The sequence below is a fragment of the Corvus brachyrhynchos genome, unplaced genomic scaffold (assembly GCF_000691975.1).
Source record: "Corvus brachyrhynchos isolate BGI_N302 unplaced genomic scaffold, ASM69197v1 scaffold10, whole genome shotgun sequence".
NCBI classification, from domain to species: domain Eukaryota; kingdom Metazoa; phylum Chordata; class Aves; order Passeriformes; family Corvidae; genus Corvus; species Corvus brachyrhynchos.
This window is the reverse complement of record NW_008236180.1, coordinates 4,157,504-4,166,636: the sequence shown is the minus strand read 5'-3', so window position 1 is coordinate 4,166,636 and position 9,133 is coordinate 4,157,504. Positions and strand designations below refer to the sequence as shown.

The window sequence follows — 9,133 nt, the reverse complement described above, 5'->3', positions numbered from 1 at the left end:
TGGCTGAAGTGAGTCCGTCAAACTCCCCCATCCTTCTGAGTGAAGGATCAGGTATTGGATGTGCAGTTTGTCCTGTTTTGAGACACCTCACAAGCAGTAAATGAGATATTGAGGGCCCAGATGTTGGCAGGGATACGGGAGAATTCATTTAGCTGCCTCTCACCCCAGGGAGTGCAGCGAGAGAGCAGCAAGTCCCAGAGTTAAATGCTTCCAGCAGGACCAGCTGCTGCAGCCCCCCCAAGCAAACCAGCCACACATCCTATGAGCTCTGCTCCCCTACACCCAGACACAAGGAGGATGTGTCAGGTGAGGCAGGTTCCCAAACCTTTGGAAAAGCCCTTTGTAGATTATAAAGTCTCAGAGAATAGCTCCGGTTCCTGTTAGTCTTTATTTATGATCCTCTTTAAGGCAGACAGACGGGTTAACTTCCACCTTCCCATGCTGAGCACATCCCGCTCTTTGCAGAACTGCCCCACTCGCAGGCAAGCCCCAAACTTCCCAGCTTCGAGCCAAAAACTGCAGCATGGCCAGAACACGAGCAGGCCTGAGAGCACAGCAGCTGTGGCACTGCTGTCACCCTGCCCACCGCCTGCACCCACACCCTCCGCTGCCTCTGGGACAGGAAGCTCCATCCTGGCTGCTCCAGAACTGTTGTGCTCTGAGGGGGAACTACGGCGCTGGCTCTGCCAAGGAGGGTGAAAAAAGGGATGGGACGCACCCCGGAGCAGAGGTGGCACACAGGAACATCCTCACCATGGGGACTTCCCCACCAGAGGAACACGCTCGCTGCCAGATGCGCTGCCTGCTCCCCATCCAGCCTGCAGCTGGATCTCATTGCCAGGGGAAAAGCTTCTGCCTCCTGATTATTCTGTTTATTCTGCTAAAGACCATCATCATTCTGCTGTTTGAGTTTGTTTGGGGCGGGCTTTTTTTAGCAGGCTCCTATTTTTGGGAGCTCATGTGCTGCGCTCCCTCTGCTGGCTGGCTCACTTGGGCTGGGGAGAGGCTCTGGGGAAAGAATCATGGAATCTTAGAATCCCAGAATGGTTTGGGTTGGAAGGGACCTTAAAGCTCATCTCATTCCAACTCCTTGCCATGGGCAAGGACATCTTTCACTATATCAGGTTGCTCCAAGCCCTGTCCAACCCAGCCTTGAAAACTTCAAGGGGAGGGGGAGGGAAAGAACAAACCCCTGCTCTAACTGCCTGTGAAATGTCACAGCACAAACCCTTCCCAGGCCCTGACTCCTTAAATTCGAGTGTTAAGACCTGAGAGTGGCATTCTTGTGTCAGCTTTACTCCTTATAGCCTGGGTAAGCAGAGTCTTGTCAACAAAGAGAAATGGGTGGTTTGATAAAATTCAACTGATCTTTGTTAAGGATAGAGAAACTCTCACACTTGAAAGTCACGCCAGCAAAAAGACTGGCTTGTACTGCTGATGGTTTAGAGCTGTGGTGTTCAAAGCCCCTCAGCACAAGTAATTACAGCCACCACAAATTGTGAGCGAAAACATGAAAGCAGATCTTGAAAATCTTGATTATAGAAAACCTCCTGAAGGGTAGGAAGCCTCTCACGAGGAGAAACAAGGGAGATGCTTCTGCAAGGAGTCCTCCCAAGCCCCTCATGCTTCAGAGAGCATTTCTGACACACAGAACAGTTATTGGGAGCCTTGGAGCCGTCATTCCCTTTCTGGAAAGCTGGTGGATGGGATTAAGCCCGGGGTCCTGCAGCATTCACAGCGTTATTTTCATCATCAGAGGAGCAGAGAAATCTTTTGATGGACATTAACCTAAGAGCAAGGAGTTTTTCATCAACCCTATTCAGTAGGCAAGCCAAGAAACAGTGAGGGCTCTCAAAATCAACCAAATAAAAGGCAAGACAACCCCCTGTATAGATACTTTCTTGCTAAAACTATTAATAAACATCACACATTGCGTCAATCTCTGAAGGTCAAAGCAATCTTTTTCCCTAGTGGAAGCTCTTAATAGAGGTTTTTGAGCTGCATTTTATGCCTAAATGTGCTTCTTTAATGAGTGCAATTTTACCTCTGCTCAGGTAAAGTGCCTTGTTGTACATTTGCTTTTCTTCCATGGTTTTATTACACCTATTTGGCCGATGATGTCCAGCCAAAAGAAATGAAAGATGCTGGGAAATAAAAATGGATTTCCTGAAAGTGTTTGTCTTCATAATAAATTAAAAAAAACCCCTAAACAAAAACAGACTTATAAAGCAGCACACTTCAGTAGCCGTTTACTGAGATTTCACTGTACACCTTTTTCTCACATAAAAAGGCATTTAAACATAAAAAAAAGGAATGATTCTGCTAGACAAACTGTGACATGAAAAGAGAAAACAAGATGTCTGTGAACAGCCTCAGGCACCGAGGCCCTGAGGGCTGCCTGCACTGCCTTGAAGCAAAGGAGGGGAGTGGGGGAGTGAGGATGGGAGCAGAGGGATAACCCCGACAGAAAAGACCCCTCTGGGACTGGGGCAGCTCGGCCCTGCTCCATCCAGTGCTGGGCTGGGCTGGCCAGGAGGTGTCAGTCCGTGTTCCTCGATCTGTGATTTCTCCCAAGCCTTCCTGGGGAAAAAAATTACAAAAGATCATTTAAAACATCTGTATCTACACAAATATATTTAAGGTCTGTTTCTTCAGCATCCATGAGAAAGGCAGTGTTCCAACACAATCACCTGCTCTTGGAGTTGTTCTGAGCCTCAATCAACAGCTGGGCCTGTGAGGATCCCTCTGCTGGCTCCAGCAACATGTTAGTTACAGAGGTTTTCCAGAGAGCTTTGCTGGGGTTTGATTTTTTTGAGTCTTATCATGTTTTATTTAGGAGATGTACTTACTATAAAGGATTTGTGAGATAGAAGGGGCTTTTTGCTGTCAAGAGCAGCTTCACAAAAATTGGTTTTCTGGAGTTCTCATACCTTATTCCCTTTGTGTTATTGGTAATTATGTAATGTTAAAAGAACCTTAAGAAGAAGATGTAGGAAGAAATAATCTCTGTTCCCCAAACCTACTGTTCTGAGTTACAGAAACAACAGTGAGTGACAGGCAGCAAAAGACAGATGGGGAGAAGGCTAAAAGAGATCTCTAATTCTATCAGTTTAATGAGTTCTTTCCTTATCAGCTTCAGCCCTTGTCCAGATCTGCTAAGTGGTTTTTCTTAGAGATAGAATCACTATGAATTAGTGTGTGGCAGCTCCTTTTGTTACACAACTGAGCAGATTTTCAACAGTTCAGTCTCTGAAGAGCTGAGCTGTTCTCAAAGCCCGGCTGCTAAAGGGAGCACTCAGACAGCAGCTGAGCTCTGCTGATCATCCACCCTTGTGCAGGGCCAGGCTGGGAGGCCACAGCTCTTCCACCCAGCCAGGCAACACCCAGGGCCTCTCAGGCTGCCTGCAAGGAGTTTCCACTGGGGTGGGACACCAGCTCTGGGAGCCAAGGCAGCCACGGTGCTCACACCAGGAGTCTGTGTTCAGGCTGAATGTGTGTGGCTGCATCCACACTGAAGCAGCAGCAATCCAGGCTGTCCTGGGAAGTATTTTGCACTAGCCTAGGAAGCAGTGTTTTGGGGGGAATCCATCTTTCCTTCATTTGCAAAGGTGTTTTCCATCTGGGAGAGCAGTGCCCTGCACTGAACCAATCCTTGCTCTCCGCTCTTCTGCCCAAGGAATGCACCTGTGGGGATAACCGCAGCCCCAGGGCTCTTTGATAACCTCTAGGGTGGTGTGGAACAAGGATCTCACTTGTCTCATTTTTACCACCATGAAAACCCGTGCTGCTCCTCCTTGGACCACAGGACTACCAGGAGCTGACGTCCACTTGGGAAACTGAATAAACACTAAACCTCAGTGTGTAACCATTTATAGAATTTAATTCTCACAAAGGCCACTTCCAGCAGCAAAGAGAAACTAAAAGAGCCACACAGCAGGTGGACCTTGTTCATTAGGCAAGGGTACTTTTTTCTCTGGCATATTTGGAAATCAGTTGTGTTTTATAAACTGCAAATTTAAAATGTGACTACATTTATTCCTTCTTGTCTTGTCCAGAATATTTTCTCACTGGTGAAAAAGCTGTTCCTTGCTTTGCTACAGAAGTCAGGGATTGATGCCATGTTTTGCCTGGAAGACAGAGGCACACAGCACATTTCACATTCATGAGGACAGGTAGGACAGGTGCCACTGAAGCAGGGACCCTTTGAGCCACACAGCTGAGAGCTGGGGTCTTGCTTTTTCTTATATCCATTCCTCTGATGCTTAGGTGACAGCAGGAAAATATATTCCAGTTTTGTAGCAGGAACTGACAGAATTGATGCATTACTGCATTTGGAGATTTAATACACATGAACAGGCACTGCTAGATCTGCACTGGCTCTGATTAAATTAAATACTGTGGAGTCAGTCTCCTGAATTTCTGTTCACAAGTAACAAACAGTGTGGAGGTGGGAACCTGCATTTTGTTATAGGCTCACCAATCTAACGCTGTAATGAACCATTTATGAGCAAGCCTTATGAATAACTATTTTACTCGGGGTTTGGATTTAAGGGCTCTGATAGAAATTTAAGATTTTTCAGCTTCATGCAGCTACTGACCTGAACTCAACTGCTTAAAAGCTGTATAGATTAGCTGAAAAGAATCTGAGCTACATTAGCTACACAGGAAAAGAAGCACAAACTTAGACTCTGTGCAGAAATACACAGGCACCTTCATTGAAAATATGCCAAATAGATGCACAGATATATATACACACAAATTCTGTAGGTGCACCCCTATGCATTATTTGTGTGCACAGTTATTTTTAAGCATATTCAAATCTGTGGCAAATGAGTGTGTAGAACAGAAACTGTTTTCATGTGCAGTAGCACACACGAAGGCAGCAGTCACGCAAGGCCGTCTGCTGAGAAACCACTCCCTGCACCTCCTCTGGGGCAAAGAGCTGTGCTGGTGCCTTTGAACCTGCACACCACATCAAGAGGGAAAGGAAAACAACACACCAAGGACCTCAATAAACATGGATTACCTTGCTTGCTGTAATCACTTCAAAATGGCCAAGGCAGCCTCCAGTTCCCCAGGAGTCAAGTGCTTGGCCCTGTTTCTATAATAACACCTCCCCACGCGCTGCCTGCTTCCCACATGATGTGTCCCGGGTTGAACAGGACTCTCAGGAGGTGAAGCCTTCACCAATCAGCTCGGGAAGGTTTCAAAAGTTTCAGTTCCTGAGCAGGTTTTGCAATAACACCCCCCTGGAGCCAGAGGGGACGGGGCTGTTTGGGGGTGTTCGCTCCGGAGGCGCACTCGGAGCTCCCCGAGTTGTTCGTGCCCGCGGCTGCTCTGAGGCTCGGGAGGCAGGGGCAGCTCGGGGGGTGTTCACTGGCAGGAACACCAACTCTTCATGTGAATCCAACACGTCTGGCATCCCCCTTGCAGCGTTCAATGTCATCCTCAAAACCACTTCCTTCTTCTCGTCAGCACATCCTGTGTGATTTCCTGCGTTGTTTTGTAAGAGCAGCACAAATGAAAGAATTCCTCATTTATAGAAAGCCTTTCTCTGTCTTTAGCAGCTTTTCTTTCAAATCTACTTACAAAAACCCTCTTTAAAGCATTTTTCTACCGGGTTTTCTTGTTTATTTTCTTTTTCTTTCTTTTCTTTTCCCCTGAAATTCAGAGTCTACAGACAAAATCATTTTCCTCACTGTTTGCTCTTTTGTTTTATTTAAAAAAAAATACAATTACTGTTAACATAGAAGCCCCAAGATTCACTATTTCTGTTTCAAAACATGTTTACAGCACAGCAAAGTTTTTTGTTCATGCACAGGAACAAATTTTTCACTGAAATCACTTACTGACCTTAATAACCACAAACATTGTTGTCTTTATTTCAAATAGAAATTAATTTACCTTCCATCTTCATCCAAAATCCACCCTGAAGAGCTGATGTGTTCAGAGTTATTTGCATGCACCATGCACCACTCCCACTGTGGTTGAGACGACACTCCCTCCCACAGGAACGTAAACTGCTGACTCAATGCCCGAGACCCAACTTTAACACGGCTTTGATGGATCCTAAGTTGAGATAAGTTGGAATCTTCTGGCAGCATCTGAAAACGAGTTTTGGCAGAAATTTAACCTCCTATACACTCAATTTATTTTAGTCTCAGCTAAACCACCGCCCGCCTTCCATTGTGCATTACAAACCCTCCAAACACCCCAAACTTTCTTCTTGTCTACTAATACATGAATTAAATCAATTTACCTTCCTGCGAGTCACGTTCATCATGGTACAGCTCTAAGGAGAACCCAGATGAGGCAAAAGCCAACTGTTTACACTCCACAATATTCCTCTGCTCAGAACATGTTATTCTCCATGGCTTGTTGGCTTCTCTGCTCAGAGTCAAACCCATTTACTGAGCCTCTCCTGTTATTAAGAACATTGCCCATGTAATAACCCCAAGGGTTTGTGCAGCACAGACAAATTCAAGGCTTGTTCACACCAGGGGGATCAAATACATTTGTTCCTCCTGACCAGCAGCATTTCCTGTGATAATAATAGTTTCTGGTTACCACAGACTGCCACATATTTATTACAAACTCCACTTTCTGAGAACAAAACGAGTGTGCCTCAGGCTGCCCTACGTGTGAAACTCAACAGGCTTGGTTCACATGACGTGGAGAAAACAACCTCAGCTCCCAGAGTTCATCCATGAGTTTGTGCTGATTCTCCCTGTGTCTTTCACCTCACCACATTTCAGCCCTAATATCTGTGTTTTATCCACCTTGAGTATAATTTTCACCTGTGGCCAGCTTGTTTTAACCTGCAGTCAGCTGTTTTACACTGAGGGTTGGAACCAGGAGCTGAACTGAAGGGTTTATTCTGGGATGCTGCTGAGACTCCAAGGAACCTGCGTCAGGAGCAACCAGCTGAATTCAACAGCAGTTTCAGTTTTACACAGACTGTTTTCAGAAGCTGTTGACCTCACCCTGCCTGTCTGGGCTTCTCTGTCATGATGACACCCTGCCTGTGAGACCCCTGGGTCTGTGTCCCAGTGCTGTGCTCGAGAGCTGTGGTTTCCCAGTGCTGGGATTCCGGGCAGTGCTCCCCAGCTGCTGTGTCTGCTGCAGGTGTGTGTCAGCAGGAGCAAGGGATGAACAGAAGAACTCCCTGAGTCCCAGTTTTAATGTGGGTGCTGAGTTTGCAGTCCTTAGTCAGCTAATTACTATTTGCGCCCTCAGTAAAATGAAGACTGTGCTACTTGGGATCTTCCCAGGCCTTTTACAACGCTCTCTTGGTTAATGTTTGTGGAAGGTTAGAATATGTATGATGCTTTTTTGAGCTATATATATATGAACTTTTTTTTTTTGCTTTTTATGATCCATTAAAGCAATATTGGGATTTCTTGATCTCCCAAGTGATTGATATCCTTCTCATACCTTCTCTGTTGTTTTCAGACAGAAGCAAAGCACACACAAGGCAGCATCTCCATGCTTTTTACGCTTGGCAAGACCGTGGCAGCCCCTCATGGCTTTGACTCATGCCCTCAGCTCAGTCTGCAGCTGGGACAGCCCCTGGCGACCTCAGCACTTGGACTGGGATTGAACCACAGTTCCAGGAATGCTGCCTGGCCCAGCTTCCCCACTGGTCTGAACTGGGGAGCTGTGCTGACTTGCTCTGCCCAGCACCTGCCCACCCAGTCCCTTCCTTAGATTTTGGGTTGGTTTCAATTCCTGCCTTGGAACTGAGGAGGGATATGGATCTCTCAGGGTGCACTTGACAAGCTGACATGGTCCGAGGTACAGACTTTCCCTGTGATCTCTGAACATTTCCAACCTTCCTGTTTTACTGTGTGGGTGAAATTATTCCCTGTTAATTGTGCTTCTGCTGCAGATATGCTGCTTCCACCCAGAGAGAGCTTTTCTCAGAACACTGTTCTGCAAAAACATTGAAAACATTGTTCTTTAACCAACCGAATTGGACTTTGAATCTCATGAGTGGCAGGGACTAAGTACACTGTGCCTGTAATGCCCCATCTGTCTTCTCTGAGGCTGCACAGAGCACAGCCGGAGGACCTTTGGGCTCATGAAACCTGAACTAAAAATAATAATTACTGGGAAACAAAGGGGACAACCTGACCCCGCAGCTGGCGGCCTCAGCACAACAGCAATGATATGTAATTGCCTGCATATTTCTAAACTACACTCAAGAGCAGCTTCCAGGAGCTTCCAAGTAGAGGTCCACACACAGCTCTGCCAGATGGCTCCTCCTTGCAGGAGAGAGGGCCCCTTAGACTCTTCAATCCCCATCCCAAGTACAGACTTGGCTGTCTGGCATATTGCAGCTCAACTATCAGCAAAATATCCCAAGTAGACCAGACCTGATTCTTTTCCCTGACAGCAGAGGATTTGAAGAGAACAGTGAAGCTCTAAATAACCCTGATGAAATAAGACTGGGTCACTATAAGAGTGATGCCCTGTGTGGTGGCAGAAATCCCAGTGTAGGGATTCTGTAGGTCAGAGTCCTGTGTTATTTGGCAGTGAATGGATGTCCTGCAGTTCTTGCAGAGAAAACAGGCTTGGCACAAGAGATGAAAAAGATTTGAGTTTGTGAGGGTTAATGGACAGATCAGCATCAAAGCCACAAGTGAGGTGTCCATCTTCTGAGCCTGACAGCAATACTTCTATTCACTGGCTGTACTCCAGAAGCTACTGACACCCTAAATTAGCACTAAAGTCAGTTGACCTCTTCTATCCCCTCCCTTGGCCAGATGACCTTTTATTTTATCATGTAACTCATACCAGGTAACTCAAAAAACTCTGTCCTCATACACAGATATCATTCTCCCATCTTCTTCCTCTCTCTTTCCCCTTTAGGCTGCTTTGCTGCTCAGAGCTGCAATAAAGGTGACTTGAGAACAGAGAAACTCACACACACAGAGGACTATTCCTAAACCAAAAGCATCCCTCTGTCTAACCAACCCAAGAGAAGGTGAGGTATGTGGTGCTTTCAGAGCCCACTGCTGAGCAAATGAAAACCATGCTGGCCTCCCACACCTTCGTGATGGAGAACAGTTACTTCCCGAGTCAAGCCTAGCACAGGTAAAGACCAAAAGAAAGAGGCTGGGGTTGTCAGGCT

General features: G+C 46.4%; 1 long non-coding RNA gene across 2 annotated transcripts; it reads right to left on the bottom strand.

Annotated features, from left to right (window-relative positions):
- Positions 1-2,221: 2,221 nt before the first annotated feature.
- LOC108446685 lies at positions 2,222-6,484 on the bottom strand. Of its 2 annotated transcripts, XR_001861966.1 has the most exons (4): positions 6,260-6,484; positions 5,905-6,104; positions 5,027-5,493; positions 2,222-2,580 (listed from the first exon to the last, which is right to left on the bottom strand). It is a non-coding gene; the product is annotated as an uncharacterized LOC108446685 (long non-coding RNA). The 2 variants fall into 2 exon arrangements; XR_001861970.1 differs by lacking the exon at positions 5,027-5,493.
- Positions 6,485-9,133: the final 2,649 nt, after the last annotated feature.